Genomic DNA, 18,151 nt, shown 5'->3' on the forward strand with positions numbered 1-18,151 from the left:
ATAAATAAAACCTTTAAAATATAAAATAAAATAAAGGAGGGCAGACTGATGAATCACTGACCTCTACCTCTGAAACTAATAATACATTATACATTAATTGAAGTTAAATTTAAAAAATAAAAATAAAATAAATCTTTTTAAAATATATATATGTAACTACAATGATTACATCCAAAACCACAATTTCTCAATACCACCACATTTTTAGTCAGTGATCAGATTACCCCCAAAGGAACTATGCACTTTGAATGTGGCAACATTCCCATTAAGTCTCTTGGGTGAGTTTTCCCAGGCCCCACATGCATGTGGCTGCTAGAGGCTGGCCATATATACCCAACTAAGCGGTCCTTGAAGGCACCACTTTTAGAGCACACTTAATGACTAACAGTCCAGTGAGTGACGCTGAGTCAATCATAAACTGTTATTTAACGTTCTCAGTAATCTCTGCAGGAAGGAAAGGGAAGTGAGTAATAGGTTTCTAAACCCCATTCAAAATGCGTATTTCCTCTATTTCGCAAAATTACACCATTCTTTAACTCTGGAGAAGGCCCAGTGGTTTTGGCATTCATCCTTTCTAATCACCCCCATAATATTGAGATCATACTCTAAAAGCACACGGTTTAACAACAAACTAGATAAACTTCTCTTTCTAAACCAAAAGCTACAATTTTGAGCGCTGGAATTTTTTTCGAGAGAACACTAGGATCGAACCAGTTGGATTTGAAATGTTTGCAAACTATTGTGGAGACACTGATATCTGGTGTCAGGAGACAGCAGAAATGAGGACTTAGGAGAGGACAGAGAACAGGGAAGCATCTGGGGGTGAAGGGCTTAGAGTGTGGCTGGAGAAAGAGAAGGAAAATGGTGATTTGCAGAGCAATGAAATAGGGTAGATGAGCGAAGTAACAGTAATAAGTATAAACTGCTCCATTGATTGAGCACTTCCTATTTACCAGGCACGCTGCACAGAATAAGCACAGGGAAACAGTAGCCCTTGTTGTGGTGGCCGCCACCAAGCATTTTTCAACATCCTATTTAATCCTCCCAATACCCCCATGAGGTAGGTACCATTGCCCCCATTTTGCACAAAAAGAAACTGAGGTCTGAGTATTACATGCCCAAATGGCCAACAGTGGCAGATTTTAGACTTCAGTACAAGTTTGCCTCTCAAGGAGGCTCATGCTTCCCGTGTAAAGCCGTGCTACTCCTCTGAGCATGCTGTGCTCCCCAAAGGAGTCAGAGCTGTGGTTTTCCTTCACAGAACCCTTGTCTGACTGACAGAACGAGGAGGTTTAGCTACACATAAAAGAAGACCTGTCCCTGTAAGACCTGGGGCACGCAGTCCCTTATCGCTTACACTGAGTGAGCTCTACCTCTGCTCTCTTCTAGGGAGGGAGGCAGACGCCGGTCTCCCATTTTCCAGGTTTTGGAAAAATAGTTGTAGTTCACATGATGTTTTTATTTTGGGAGCAGAAAAATGAATATGCTTCAGCAAACCACCCACATCACTAGCTACTTAGCCTCTCTGTGCCTCTGCATTCTCATCTCTAAAATAGGGATAATAAATTGCACCCATAGGCACTCATAGTATTTTGCTCACTCGTTAATACAATCCTATACATGCACTGTACATGAAAAAGGATTATAGAGCTCACATTTATTTTGTGTGCCCGTCCTGTCTCAGAGTGTAAGCTCTGAGAGTAGGTCCTAGGTCTCAGAATGTATAGAACAGTACTCTACATGGAGTAGATCTGCAATAACTGCTGAGTAAATTTGTTCAAAATTGAGTTCCCATCTCCAGCCCAGGCAGTCAACATTGTCATCCTTTCCTCCGTGGAATGGAGCCTCAACAAATGGCCCGGTGTTTTTCTCACAACTTCTGCTCATCTTGTTTTGTTGGAAAGCCAAACAAAGTGCTTAGACCAGGAATGAAAGAGTCTGGAACTATGAGCCCGTAATCCAAGAGAAAGGAAATATGCTAAAGCTTTGATAAAAAATGCTGGATGCGGCACCTCGAAAAGTGCAAAAGGTATGTTGTTCTAAAGGCCACATAAGCCTTATTACTGGGGTTCTATTAAAATAAGGGGAGTTGTGAGCGCCACCTATTGGTGGAAAAGTATTATGAAAAATAATTGCTTGGCTCCATAACCCCGATTGAGTGTCTATCAGAGAACTACTCATGTGGAGTAGCAGCAAGGATAGTGGTTTTCTGACATCTATTTAAATTGAAGTCGTTGGTGGCCTGGACCTGCAGAGCTGGCCACAGAAAGAAGGACACCAGTGGGCAGGGAGCCTCAGCCCCACAGAAGCGCCAAGTGAGCATAGGCTTCAACTGTCTTAGAAAAACAAAGTCCTCCAGTCTTGGCATTTATTCAGGCTGCTGAAAGAACTGCTACATATTATACTGCTTAACACAGAATGAGTGAACTCTAGCGATGACTTCCTCCAGAACCCAGACTCACTCTATAGACTAGAAGAAGCTAGAACAAGAGCAATGTGCCACAAGGTGAAAATAAGACGGAGTTGATGGGGTTCCACAGTTTTGTAGTGACTTAACGTAGGCTCTATTAGTATCAGTGTAGCATCCTAAGTACAATTTTAGGCAGCTACTCAATGTGAATTTATCTGAAGATGACATAACAGGGCCAGGGTGATAGTTCAGCTCTTTTGCCAAGACAAAACAAGAGTTTAAGGACACAATAAACGTCAAAGATGTTTATCACTTTACCTTTACCTCTGCTAAGAACTCTGGGCAAAAAGGTTGAGATTTAGAAATACTACAGCTTAGTTCTACCTGGAAGGGTTACATTTTTAGATCTTTGAAACAAATTTTTATTGGACATTACACAAGATCAATCGCAAGGGACAGTTAGAGACTTGTGCTAGATGTTACAAATACAATAGCAGATGATCTGTCTGTCTGTGATAAGAGGACTTACAGAGGACTGTGAAGAACATGCATGGCCAGTGGTCACAGGTGGAAAGCTGAGCACTTCCTAAGCATAAAACTGAAGATTGGATTAAGATTATGAATGAATTGCATCCTGTAAAGAAGGCATTTTGGTCAGTTATTGTGTACATTTATCACTGATCACAGAGTAATCTTTGACCAGTCATGAAAAAAACTCTTCAATCTGCTGAAAGAATATGATGGCTGACTTCACAGACACCATAGAAATTCCGAAGTTGGCTGCTTTGGAATATTTAGAGACAGATTATCATAGCTGCTATTTTTAAAAGAAATATTTCTTCATGGTTTTTATATTTATACATAGAACACATTTTACAAGACTGCAGAATGTTATCATGATTTAAGGTGACCCCCCCGCGGTCACCAAAAGTCCTGCTCAATTATACTGCAGTTGTACTAAGAAAACAGTATTTGTGTTCTCTACTAGGATACTGTATTTATACAAATCAAAAGCAGCTAAAAATGTGCCCTCAAGAAAATGATCGTGTTATTGATCCTACCATTTTAAAATTTTGGTGCCAGTAATTTAAGATTTATACATTTTTTTAAATTATCAAGTATCTAGATTTACCAGATCTATTCTTGTTTTAATTTTCCTCTAGATATTCTTATGGAAATAATTTTATCTTTTTAACCTCATTATTATATTTTGCACACTGATGGCCACATTTAGTGTGTGACTTAAGAGAAGTTCTCTTTTATGCTGTTTATAAGTCAGTGGGCCTATTCTATTTCTTTTTAAAGATTTATTTATTGGGACACCTGGGTGGCTCAGTCAGTTCAGCATCTGCCTTCAGCTCAGGTCATGATCCAAGAGCCCCACATCAGGCTCCTTGCTCAGCAGGGAGCCTGCTTTTTCTCTCTACCTACAGTTCCCTCTGCTTGTGCTCTGTTTCTCACTCTCTCAAATAAATAAATGAAACTTTAAAAAAAGAAAAAATAAAGATTTATTTGAAAGAGAGAGAGAAAAAGTGGGAGAGGGGAAGAGGGAGAGAATCTCAAGCCTACTTCCCACTGAGCACAGAGCCTGACAACAGGGCTCAATCTCACGACCCTGAGTTCACGACCTGAGCCAAAACCAAAAGTTGGAGGCTTGACCATCTGAGCCACCCAGGCACCCAGGGCCTATTTTATTTTTAATAGTTTAATTTCCTGAGAAGTTTCTTTTGGTTAATTATTACATTTAAAAAGACATTCTTCATGAGAAATCATTCTTTTATGAATAAATTGTACATTTAAATATGAAGTGAGTTGTTTCCCTTTAACCATCTATATACTAACAACTAGCATCTAGCACATTGTATACATTGCAACATATGGAAGCTAAAATATATATCGTTATCCAATAAAACCAAGATTTCTGTAGATATAAACAAGTTTATTTGAAAATTTATATGGAAGGCAAAAAGTAACTAGAATAGCTACACTTTGAAAAAGAAGAAAGTGGGAGGAATCAGTCTATCTGATGCCAAGACTTATTATATACCTATAGGAATCAAGATTGTGTGTTACTGGGGGAGGGACATACACGTAGATCAATGGGTTAGACTATAGAAACCAGAAATCAATTCACATAAATAAACCAAACTGATTCTTTACAAAGTTGCAAAAGCAGTGCCCTGGAGGAACAACAGCCTTTTCAACAAATAGTGCTGGAGCAGTCAAGACACACATAGGTCAACCTAAGACTTTTACCTTTATACAAAAATTATCTCAAAATGGATTATGGATTTAAATGTAAAATATAGAGCTAGAAAACTTTTAGGAATAAACAGAAAAAAGTCTTTGGAATCTAGGACTAAGCAAAGAGTTCTCAGATTTGAAACCAAAAGCACAATTCATAAAAGGAAAATTGATAAATTACACTTCACCATAATTACCTTTGCTCTACGAAAGACCCGTTAAAAGGACAAAAAGGCAAGCTACAGAGTGGGAGAAATATCTGCAAACTACGTATCAAATAAACAGTAAAGACATCAAAGACAGCCCAAGTAGAAAATGGTGCTGTGATGATCCAATACAAGCAGAAAATACTAAGAAAGGGTCACCTGGGTGGCTCAGTCGGTTAAGCGCCTGCCTTTGGCTCAGGTCATGATCCCAGGGTCCTGAAATCAAATCCCACATCGGGTTCCTTGCCCCATGGGAAGTCTGCTTCTCCCTCTCTCTCTGCCTGCCACTCCCCCTGCTTGTGCACTACCCTCCCCACTCTGTCTGACAAATAAATAATTATTAAAAAAATACTAAGGAAGTCTTCCATTAGGATGCTGGAGATTTGCTGGGTATTCATTGTTGCTGTTTTCATGTGTATGTGGGAACGCACAGCCTTTTAGTCCCCTTACTAGTTAGGGGAATTTCCCATTTTGTGTGAGTCTGGGGGAAAGGCAGGGTCCTAAACCCCCCTATAGAAGCAGGAAGGGACCAGACATTCCCAATCACTACCCATTAACAAAGTGTTGGACACCTGACCCACTCCCAGTCCATAGGATACTCCATTAGCCTGGGACTTCATCAACCTGGAGAGAGTGATCCAAGGAATGGGACAGTCACAGATTTTCCATTGGTAGTGGTGATTCTTCCCCTGAAGTAACCTTGATTTATTCTCTGCTGCCAGCCTCCCTTGGATCTTGCCACCTAATTCATAGGTGGATTTAAGTTTTTATTATTTTTTATTATATTATATATTATATTTTATATATTTATTATATATATTATAAAATGCATTCATGTGATTTAAGAATTTTTATCAGTAAAACAAGCTACCCCCTATTCTTCCTAGTCTCACTCTCCAGAAGGAAACCCAATTAATGATTTCTTGTGATGTATGTTTTGATGTTGGGCATTTTGATGTCAAACTCCACTGATCCAAGAACTTCTTTATTTTAAAAATACCACCATCAAGTGCTCAGGAAGTGACCAAGTGATCCAAGTGAAATATTAGCTAAGAAACTGACATGGTAAAATGGATCCCAGTAAGATGGTCAAAACAGCTACCGTGTCAAAATGACCCACTTCAATCCATGGCAATGTAATAAGACATTCCCAGGGAAATAAGGTAAAAAAAAAAAAGGCACTGATTCCTATCTTATGAATGGAATAAACAGGATTAACCGACATTTTTCCAATACATATATGTTGGAAGCAATAGGATTTTAATCAGTCTAATGCTGTTGCTTACCTCAAGTACCCAAAAACTGTCTGGATCTCCTTTCCAATGAGCATATAATAAAAACCTTTCAACATATTCTGGAATGTTCTTACCAATCTGTATCTAATTTGACATAAACTGAATTCTATACTTAACCTTCAATTTATGGTCAAAAACATCTGAATAGATCCAGCTGTTCTAACCATTCTGACATCCGAAGAGTACCTTAAAGCAGTGGTTCTCAAACTGAAGTTCCCAAACAAAGCATTAGCATCACCTGGAAACCTGACAGAAATACAAGTTCTCAAGCACTGAATCAGAAAATCCTGTAGGGGAATGCTTGGGTGGCTCAGTGGGTTAAGCATCTGCCTTCGGCTTAGGTCATGATCCCAGGATCCTGGGATCGAGCCTGGTATTGGGCTCCTTGCTCAGGGGGAAGCCTGCTTCTCCCTCTGCCTGCCGCTCCCCCTGCTTGTGCTCTTCTCTCCCTCTGACAAATAAAATCTTAAAAAAAAAAAATCTTGTGGGTGTGACCAAGTGTGAGAACCACTGCTCCAAGCCTTACAGACTGCAAAATCAAAACATACTTTTGAGAGTTAAGGAAATTGGGGAAGGGGAGGTCTTCTCACTGCGTTCAATGTCCCCAAAGATGGCTCTCTTCATCCTTCACCCTTCTTTCTCTTCTTCCTGGCATTCTGAGTGCTTCTTTGGGAAATCAGTCTCTAACTAGAGGAGGGTCTCTGCTGTCTGGCATCCCAGCATTCTCTGAGAGGTGGATTGTGGAGCTGCACCAGGCTCCATAGGAAAGCATTATCAGAGGTTACCAATGATAGGAGTCATGTTAGAGCCAATCAGTGCCATCAATCATGAGCTCAGGAAAGGTGGAGTGGGAGGTAGCAACTATCAGGTGTTTGATTCTCCTTACTGCATCTCCTGATAGGCACATGATGGGCGTGATTTAGTCTTCAAAGGGCACTTTCAAAGTTCAGTCCACTGGAAGATATTAGTCATCTAACTGAACTTTCCTCTTTGGTGTTTGTTTAGGGCAACACACTCTGCAACCCAGTGATGCACATTAGAATCACCTGGGGAGGGTATTAAAAACCGTGATTCCTGAACTCCAACCGCCCCCCCCCACCCGGAGATTCTGATGCAACTAGTTTGTGGGGTAGGGAGAGCATCAATATTCTTCAGAGGCTCCCCAACTAATTCTAATAAGCAGCCAGGACTGTGAATGCCTGCAACCCCAATGTTTTTCACAGTATGGTGGCCAAACCAGCATATTAATATCATCCAGAAATGTTAAAAATGCAAATACTCAGGCCCCAACCCAGCCTTACTGAATCAGGAACTCTGGCAGTGAAGCTTAGCAATTTAACAAGCCTCCCAGGTGATTCTGCAGTACAATAAAGTTTGAGATCCATAGATTATGCCCTGTTTACACCTTTGTTTAAGAATCTTCCAGGCGGAGATTCTGAGAAAGCAACTGACAGCTCTATCTACATTCATGATCATAGTTTGCTGTTTTTAAAGATAAAAACAACTTCCTTATTCTTATAAGCCAAGGGAGCTAATAATAATCCCGGCTTGTCTTTCACTTTAAATATCTGTGGAAGGTGTTAATTACTGTTTCTGTCTCCCTTAAACATTACATCATAATTCTAACCCAGCAATTCCTGGTGTGTATTTATGAGCTGTTGAATGATTTTAAGAGTGTCACACTGCTATGGGGGAACAAGTCAAAGCAAGCCATGCTAGGCATAGTAGAAAATGGAAAGGTAATGAAATATTTGGGTATTTTTTTCAGCAAACTGGAAATGCTCTCCAGGTTTGTAGATGCAGCAAATAAATATGAGAAATGGGGACAAGTTTCTTGACATTTTTGTTTCAAGTCTTTTAAACACCTTTTTGGAATCTAACGGTCCCAGGAAATAGACCAAGTAAAAGTTTAGCTACATGAATGAAAGATTTCATGCCACAATTGATCATAATAAAATCCTTTATCAACTGTAATTATCGGTCATTCCTCAATTAAACCTCAATCAGATCAGTAACACAGCATTTGCTTTCTTGCTGTGTGGGAGAGAAACCCACATCCTGACTAAGGAAGAAGCCGTTTGGAGGTCTCACATATTGTGGATGCTAACCTTTCCTTTGAGCTGCTGAATTCCCTTTCAGAAAAAGAATCCACTGAAGAGAAAGGTCCTGAGGCAATGTATATCTAGGCAGGAACTATTAGAGAAAGACCAATAGCCTTCTGTGAGCATAATGTAGATCTCCGCTGGACCTGAAGATAGTATGGAAGGGCCCAGCAGCAAAGATGAGGTGGAGCTGTCAGGGCCACATGCAGAACACTCAGGTTCATGCCTGAAAACTGTTCTCCTACACAGGCATCTTAGAACCAGAGAGTTCTGTTACCAGTCCACTTGGTGTTAAATATCACTCTATTCTGCAGAGTTTGGTTCCTTTGCCCTTGGTACAAGACGTTCTCACTTTATGTTTGAGTACTGTGTCACTTTTAAGACTGAGGTAGTATATGGTTTGCCTCCAAACCCAGGGCAAGTGTTGAAGCTGGCTTCATCATGCCATCAGCTGATAGAGAAATCCTCTGAGATCAGGAGACCCAGCATAGAAATGAATCTGCAAGCATCTTACATTGTGTTTGTTTCATAATATGCATGTTCCCCACAATAAAATTAACTTCTTTTTATATTATATACTAACATGTATCATGGTTAAAGTTTTTAGTAATCTAAAAAAGCATAAGGACAGGGAAGGGGAAAAATAAAAATTAAAAAATTAAAAAGCCTAAAGACAAAAAGTATTGAAGTTCTACCACCTTGAGATAACTGTCCTTTTCATATACCTTTTACCACCTATACCTCTGCATTGATATATAAATCAGTATGGCCATTCCTCAAAAAATTAAACAGAGTTACCATACATCCAGCAATGTCACATCTGAGTATATACCCAAAAGAATTAAAACCAGGGACTCAGGTATTTGTATACCAATGTTCATAGCAACATTATTCACAACAGCTAAAAGGTGGAAACAACCCAAGTGTCCATCAATGGGCAGAGATAAGCAAAATGTGGTCCACACATACAGGGGAATTATTATTCAGACTTAAAAAGGAAATGTTGATGCATGCTACAACATGGATAAAGACATTATGCTAAGTGAAATACACCAGGTACAAAAAGACAAATATTATAAGTTCCACCTACATGACATAACTAGTAGTCGATTTACTAGCAGCAGAAAATAAAATCACGGTTGCCAGAGACTGGGGTAAGAGAGAAATGAGTTGTTGTTGTTTAATTGATATAGAGCTTTGATCTGGGAAGATAAAAAGTTTCTGGAGACGGATGGTGCTGAAGGTTACAAAACAATGTGAATTCATGCTATTGAACTGTACTCTTAAAAATGGTTAAAATGGTAAATTTTCATGTTATGTGTATTTTACCACATAATTTAGAATTGCAATAAAATAAAAATTTTAGAGTTACAAAATATTACTAATGCTACTTTCTAAAAATTTTGCCATATTTATCTTTTAAATATCATATGATAACAAGAAAGGAAAAGAAATTTTAGATGCAAAAATTTTTGGTGACTAGCCTCTAAAACTCTATAGACATACCGACCAACTCCAATTAGGTATAAATGAAAACACCAGGAAATAGTCCCTTGATGATAATTGCGACTGCACCCCATATTTTAGAAGTAATTCTAAATTTCAGTGGCTGACATGATACAGTAAATTCTCCCTCTGTACAGAATATTCAAGAAAACTTGTATTTCTTCTTACAATAAATATGAAGCCTATATCAATACCTTGGATTGGAGTGGTCACTTAGCCAGCAGTAAATCATGATGAACTAACCAATAAATAATCCTGTGGTAGACTAATTATAATACTTAGAATATAGATTATGAGACCTGGATATATAATTCACATGTGGAGAGATTAGCACAAATAAACCAAGAGGGTTTTAACAAGATAAAAATAAAATCCTTACATAGAGAATATATGGTGCATCCCTTCCTCTTTTTCCCAAACTTTTAATAATCTCTGGAAGCATGGTCTATTTTCCCAACAAAAGAGTAGGGCATTTCCTCATCTGTCATAGCAGCCTCTGCTAACAACCAGAAATATCCCTCAATAAGCCTCAACTTTGGGCACAGCTCCTGTCACTTTCAAATTGGCTCTTGGAAATGAGTGTTATATCTGGGAATCTGTGAAGGTGGAGAAGGCATCACTGACAGAAACGACATCCTAATAACCATCTCTTTCCCTCCTACAAAACTGAGATGGAGTACTGAATCTCACTGCCAATCATATGAGTGAGGAGAGCAGGACAGAGAAAGAGCATTATGTATAATAAGAAAAACAACAGAGAAACTTCTACGACAGTCATTCTTACCCTTGCCTTCAAGTTGGAATCACCTGGGAAGCTTTAAAGAAATATTCAAGCCTGTGTCTCTTCCCGCACCCCAGTCTTTCCAATCAAGATTATAATTCAATCTGGGATTGTGATCTGGACACCAGAATCTTTTTATAAACTCACCACATGACTCCAATTTCCAGCCAGGGATGGGAACCATTGCTTTAAGGGAAGGCAAGCTTCCTCATCCATAGGTCAGTCTTTCAGGACCCTGGCTGGGCCCTCAATGAGCTGCAAAAGCTAATGACTTAGGCAAGATGGCGGAGGAGTAGGAAACCTGGATTTCGTCTGGTCCAGGAATTCAGCTGAATAGGGATCAAACCATTCTGAACACATACGAACTCAACAGGAGATCGAAGATAAGAAGAGTACCAACTCTGAACAGAAAAGTGACCACTTTCTGGAAGGCAGGACGTGCGGAGAAGTGAATCCGAGGCGATATGGGAGGATAGAAGGCAGGGGAGGGGGCCTCCGTCGGCCGCTTCTGGCAAGTGATAGAGCTGCGGAGCACAAAATCGGACCTTTTAGAAATCGGCTCCGCTGAGGGACGTCGCTCCAGTGGCTAAGCGGGGGGTGGAACCCTCGCGGGACAGTGTGGTCTCAGAACCCTTGGGGTCACAGAAAGACCGGGGGTGCCTGAGTGCGGCAGAGCTCCCAGGTATAGGAGCGGGGAAGCCGGCTGCAGAGACGAGCTGAGGTGCAGGCTCTCAGCTCGGGGTTGCCATAAACTGTGATCAGTGCCACACAGTCAGGCCACTGCTCCTCCAGCAGGGACCCTACAAGCCGCAGAGCCGGGGAGACTCCCCTTCCTCCCCTGGGAGGAGCGGCGCAGGCGCACCGCAGGGATCTGCTGGGTTTGGAGACTCCACACGGGGTAGGGTGCCAGAAATAGAAACGCTTGGTCACAGGCCGGGTGAGCACGGAGTGCGGCGGGAGACCGGGGAGACGGAAGTGACTGCTTTTCTCTGGGGGCACACTGAGGAGCGGGGCCCGAGTTCTCAGCTCCTCCGGGCGGAGACTGAAGGACCATTTTCACCCTGGTCCTCCAAAGCTGTACTGAGAGCTTGCAGGGAACAAAAGTTCCTGAGAGCAAACCTGAGCAGCTTGCTTAGCCTGGACTCACAAAGGCAGGGCAATTCCGCCTCCGGCAAAGACTTTTGGGAACCATGGCAACAGGCCCCTCCCCCAGAAGATCAGCACGAACAGCCAGCAAGCCAAGACCAAGTTTACCGATCAAGGAGAACGGGAGAACTCCAGCGCTAGGGGAATACTGTACATAGAATTCATGGCTTTTTTACCATAATTCATTAGTTTTCCAAAGTTAATTTTTTAACTGATTTTTTTTAATTTTTCTTTTTCCCTTTTTCAAACATCTTATCAATCCCTTTTTTTAAAAAAATCATTTTTTATTTTTCATTTTTAGAGTCATATTTTTATCCCTTCATAGTAGTTACCCTTATTTTGGCATATATATATATAAGTTGTTCTCTCTTTAAAATTTTGAGATACAATTTCTTCTAACAGATCAAAATATACCCTAAATCACTACTGTATGGCTTTGTTCTATTCTTCTGCCTGATCACATTCTCTCCCTTTCTTTTTCTTTTTTTTCTTTTTTCTTTTTCTTTTTAAATCTTCTTTCTTTTTAAAAACAACTTATCAATTCCTTTTATAAAATCTTTTATAATTTTCATCTTTACACTCATCTGCCATCCCTTCATTGTATCAACCCTTATTTTGTACATATATAAGGCTTTCTTCCTTTAAAATTTTAGCAGGCACTTTTTTTTAACAGACCAAAATATGCCCAAAAGCTAGTGTGTGGCACTGATCTATGCACTAGCCTGATCATATTTGATGATATTCCATTTTTTTTCTGTTTTTGTTTGTTTTTATCTTTTTCTTTTTCCTTTTTTTTTCTCTTTCTTTCCCTTTCTTGTCCCCTGGTTTCAGGTCTTTTCTGATTTGTATAGAGTATATTTGCTGGAGACGTTGTTAACCTGTTAGCATTCTGTTCTCTCATTCATCTGTTCTCCTCTGGACAAAATGACAAGACAAAAAAAATCACCTCAGCAAAAAGAACAAGAGGTAGTACCAACTGCCAGGGACCTACTCAATACTGACATTAGTACGATGTCGGACCTAGAGTTCAGAATCATGACTTTAAAGATACTAGCTGGGCTTGAAAAAAGTGTGGAACTTATTAGAGAAACCCTTCCTGGAGAAATAAAAGAACTAAAATCTAACCAAGTCGAAATCAAAAAAGCTATTAATGAAGTGCAATCAAAAATGGGGGCACTAACTGCTAGGATAAATGAGGCAGAAGAGAGAATCAGCGATATAGAAGACCAAATGATGGAAAATAAAGAGGCTGAGAAAAAGAGAGATAAACAACTACAGGATCACGAGGGCAGAATTCGAGAGATAAGTGATAAGATAAGATAAACAACATTAGAATAATTGGGATCCCAGAAGAAGAAGAAAGAGAGAGAGGGGCAGAAGGTATATTGGAGCAAATAATAGCAGAGAACTTCCCTAATGTGGGGAAGGAAAGAGGCATCAAAATCCAGGAGTCACAGAGAACCCCTCTCAAAATCAATAAAAATACGTCAACACCCCGACATCTAATAGTAAAACTTACACATGTCAGAGACAAAGAGAAAATCCTGAAAGCAGCTTGGGAGAAGAGATATGTAACCTACAATGGTAGAAACATTAGATTGGCAACAGACCTATCCACAGAGACCTGGCAGGCCAGAAAGGACTGGCATGATATCTTCAGAGCACTAAACGAGAAAAATATGCAGCCAAGAATACTATATCCAGCTAGGCTCTCATTGAAAATAGAAGGAGAGATAAAAAGCTTCCAGGACAAACAAAAACTAAAGGAATTTGCAAACACAAAACCAGCCCTACAAGAAATATTGAAAGGGGTCCTCTAAGCAAAGATAGAGCCTAAAAGCAGCATAGATCAAAAGGAACACAGACAATATACAGTAACAGTCACCTTACAGACAATACAATGGCACTAAATTCATACCTTTCAATAGTTACCCTGAATGTAAATGGGCTAAATGCCCCAATCAAAAGACACAGGCTATCAGATTGGATTAAAAAACAAGACCCATCACTATGCTGTCTGCAAGAGACTCATTTTAGACCCAAAGACACCCCCAGATTGAAAGTGAGGGGGTGGAAAACGATTTACCATGCTAATGAACACCAAAAGAAAGCTGGGGTGGCAATCCTTATATCAGACAAATTAGATTTTAAAACAAAGACTGTAATAAGAGATGAAGAAGGACACTCTATCCTACTTAAAGGGTCTATCCAACAAGAAGATCTAACAATTGTAAATATCTATGTCCCGAACATGGGAGCAGCCAATTATATAAGGCAATTAAAAACAAAAGCAAAGAAACAACATTGACAACAATACAATAATAGTGGGGGACTTTAACAACCCCCTAACTGAAATGAACAGATCATCTAAGCAAAAGATCAACAAGGAAATAAAGACTTTAGATGAAACACTGGACCAAATGGACTTTACAGATATATTCAGAATATTCCATCCCAAAGCAATGGAATACATATTCTTCTCTAGTGCCCATGGAACATTCTCCAGAATTGATCACATCCTAGGTCACAAATCAGGTCTCAACCGGTACCAAAAGATTGGGATCATTCCCTGCATATTTTCAGACCACAATGCTTTGAAACTAGAACTCAATCACAAGAGGAAAGTTGGAAAGAACTCCAATACATGGAGGCTAAAGAGCATCCTACTAAAGAATGAATGGGTCAACCAGGAAATTAGAGAAGAATTAAAAAAATTCATGGAAACCAAAGAAAATGAAAACACAACTGTTCAAAATCTTTGGGATACAGCAAAGGCAGTCCTGAGAGGAAAGTATATAGCAATACAAGCCTTTCTCAAGACACAAGAAAGGTCTCAAATACACAACCTAACCCTACACCTAAGAGAGCTGGAGAAAGAACAGTAAATAAAGCCTAAACCCAGCAGGAGAAGAGAAATAATAAAGATCAGAGCAGAAATCAATGAAATAGAAATCAAAAGAACAGTAGAACAGATCAACGAAACTAGGAGCTGGTTCTTTGAAAGAATTAACAAGATTGATAAACCCCTGGCCAGACTTATCAAAAAGAAAAGAGAAATACCAAATCAACAAAATCATGAATGAAAGAGGAGAGATCACAACCAACACCAAAGAAATACAAACAATTTTAAGAACATATTATGAGCAACTCTCTGCCAGCAAACTAGATAACCTGGAAGAAATGGGTATATTCCTAGAGATGTATCAACTACCAAAATTGAACCAGGAAGAAATAGAAACCTGAACAGACCTATAACCACTAAGGAAATTGAAGCAGTCATCAAAAATCTCCCAACAAACAAGAGCCCAGGGCCAGATGGCTTCCAGGGGAATTCTTTCAGACATTTAAAGAAGAATTAATACCTATTCTCCTGAAACTGTTCCAAAAAATAGAAATGGAAGGAAAACTTCCAAACTCATTTTATGAGACCACCATTACCTTGATCCCAAAACCAGACAAAGACCCCATCAAAAAGGAAAATTACAGACCAATATCCTTGATAAACATAGATGCAAAAATTCTCACCAAAATACTAGCCAATAGGGTCCACCAGTACATTAAAAGATTATTCACCATGACCAAGTGGGATTTATCCCTGGGCTGCAAGGCTGGTTCAACATCCACAAATCAATCAATGTGATACAATACATTAACAAAAGAAAGAACAAGAACCATAGGATCCTCTCAAGAGATGCAGTAAAAGCATTTGACAAAGTACAGCATCCTTTCTTGATCAAAACTCTTCAGAGTATAGGGATAGAGGGTATATACCTCAATATCATAAAAGCCATCTATGAAAAACCTACAGCGAATATCATTCTCAGTGGGGAAAAGCTGAGAGCTTTTCCTCTAAGTTCAGGAACGCGGCAGGGATGTCCACTCTCACCACTGCTATTCAACATAGTATTAGAAGTCCTAGCCACAGCAATCAGACAACAAAAAGAAATCAAAGGCATCCAAATCGGCAAAGAAGAAGTCAAACTCTCACTCTTTGCAGATGATATGATAATGTATGTGAAAAACCCAAAAGACTCCACCCCAAAACTGCTAGAACTCATACAGGAATTCAGTAAAGTGGCAGGATATAAAATCAATGCACAGAAATCAGTGGCATTCCTATACACCAACAATAAGACAGAAGAGAGACAAATCAAGGAGTCGATCCCATTTACAATTGCACCCAAAACCATAAGATACCTAGGAATAAATCAAACCAAAGGGGCAAAGGATCTGTACTCAGAAAACTATAAAATACTCATGAAAGAAATTGAGGAAGACACAAAGAAATGGAAAAACGTTCCATGCTCATGGATTGGAAGAACAAACATTGTGAAGATGTCAGTGCTACCTAGAGCAATCTACACATTCAATGCAATCCCCATCAAAATATCATCCACGTTTTTCAAAGAAATGGAACAAATAATCCTAAAATTTGTATGGAACCAGAAGAGACCCCACATAGCAGAGGAATATTGAAAAAGAAAAGCAAAGCTGGCGGTATCACAATTCTGGACTTTCAGCTCTATTACAAAGCTGTCATCATCAAGACAGTATGGTACTGGCAAAAAAAACAGACACATAGATCAATGGAACAGAATAGAGAGCCCAGAAATGGACCCTCAACTCTATGGTCAACTAATCTTCAACAAAGCAGGAAAGAATGTCCAATGGAAAAAAGACAGTCTCTTCAACAAATGGTGTTGGGAAAATTGGACAGCCATATGCAGAAGAATGAAACTGGACCATTTCCTTACACCATACACAAAAATAGACTCCAAATGGTTGAAAGACCTAAACGTGAGACAGGAGTCCATCAAAATCCTAAAGGAGAACACAGGCAGTAACCTCTTCGACCTCAGCCGCAGCAACTTTTTCCTAAAAACATCGCCAAAGGCAAGGGAAGCCATGGCAAAAATGAACTATTGGGATTTCATCAAGATAAAAAGCTTTTGCACAGCAGAAGAAACAGTCCACAAAACCAAAAGACAACCGACAGAATGGGAGAAAATATTTGCAAATGACATCTCAGATAAAGGGCTAGTATCCAAAATCTATAAAGAACTTAATCAAACTCAACACCCAAAGAACAAATAATCCAATCAAGAAATGGGCAGAAGACATGAACAGACATTTTTCCAAAGAAAACATCCAAATGGCCAACAGACACATGAAAAAGTGCTCAACATCGCTCGGCATCAGGGAAATCCACATTAAAACCTCAATGAGATACCACCTCACACCCGTCAGAATGGCTAAAATTAACAAGTCAGGAAACGACAGATGTTGGCGGGGATGCAGAGAAAGGGGAACCCTTCTACACTGTTGGTGGGAATGCAAGCTGGTGCAACCCCTCTGGGAAACAGTATGGAGGTTCCTCAAACAGTTGAAAATAGAGCTACCATATGATCCAGCAATTGCACTACTGGGTATTTACCACAAAGATACAAATGTAGGGATCCGAAGGGGTACGTGCACCCCGATGTTTATAGCAGCAATGTCCACAATAGCCAAACTGGAAAGAGCCAAGATGTCCATCGACAGAGGAATGGATAAAGATGTGGTATATATACACAATGGAATATTATGCAGCCATCAAAAGGAATGAGATCTTGCCATTTGCAACGACGTGGATGGAACTGGAGGGTGTTATGCTGAGCGAAATAAGTCAGTCAGAGAAAGACATGTATCATATGATCTCACTGATATGAGGAATTCTTAATCTCAGGAAACAAACTGAGGGATGCTGGAGTGGTGGGGGGTGGGAGGGATGGGGTGGCTGGGTGATAGACATTGGGGAGGGTATGTGCTATGGTGAGCACTGTGAATTTTACAAGACTGATCAATCACGGATCTGTACTTCTGAAACAAATAATGCAACATATGTTAAGCAAAACAGAAGAAGAAGATAGGGGAAGAATGAAGGGGAGTAAGTCGGAGTGGGAGACGAACCATTAGAGATGATAGATTCTGAAAAACAAACTGAGCGTTCTAGAGGGGAGGGGGGTGGGGGGATGGGTTAGCCTGGTGATGGGTATTAAAGAGGGCACATTCTGCCTGGAGCACTGGGTGTTATGCACAAACAATGAATCATGGAACACTACATCAAAAACTAATGATGTAATATATGGTGAATAACATAACAATAAAAAATTATTAAAAAAAGCTAATGACTGAAGAGTTAAAATAGTCCTTAACAATTACTCTCCCATATGACACAGAAGATGTAATCATATTCCAACACCAGAGGGCGAAGTTTCTTCATTTTCAACATTTAATTAAGGTTTATTGCCTCAGATTAGTAATTCACTCAGGTTCCTCTCTTCCTTTAAAAAAAGGGGCAGGGGGGGCGCCTGGGTGGCTCAGTTGGTTAAGCCACTGCCTTCGGCTCAGGTCATGATCCTGGAGTCCCGGGATCGAGTCCCACATCGGGCTCCCTGCTCAGCAGGGAGTCTGCTTCTCCC

The 18,151-nt window shown here is 39.9% G+C and overlaps 1 protein-coding gene across 3 annotated transcripts in view; it reads right to left on the reverse strand.

The window, feature by feature from the left end:
- GLDC (glycine decarboxylase) overlaps window positions 1–18,151 on the reverse strand; it is a 100,545-nt gene that overhangs the window by 30,918 nt on the left and 51,476 nt on the right. The window lies entirely within an intron of this gene.

The sequence above is a fragment of the Callorhinus ursinus genome, unplaced genomic scaffold, assembly GCF_003265705.2.
Source record: "Callorhinus ursinus isolate GAN/ISIS: 27379988/994484 unplaced genomic scaffold, GSC_fseal_2.0 scaffold39, whole genome shotgun sequence".
In the NCBI taxonomy this organism is placed as follows: domain Eukaryota; kingdom Metazoa; phylum Chordata; class Mammalia; order Carnivora; family Otariidae; genus Callorhinus; species Callorhinus ursinus.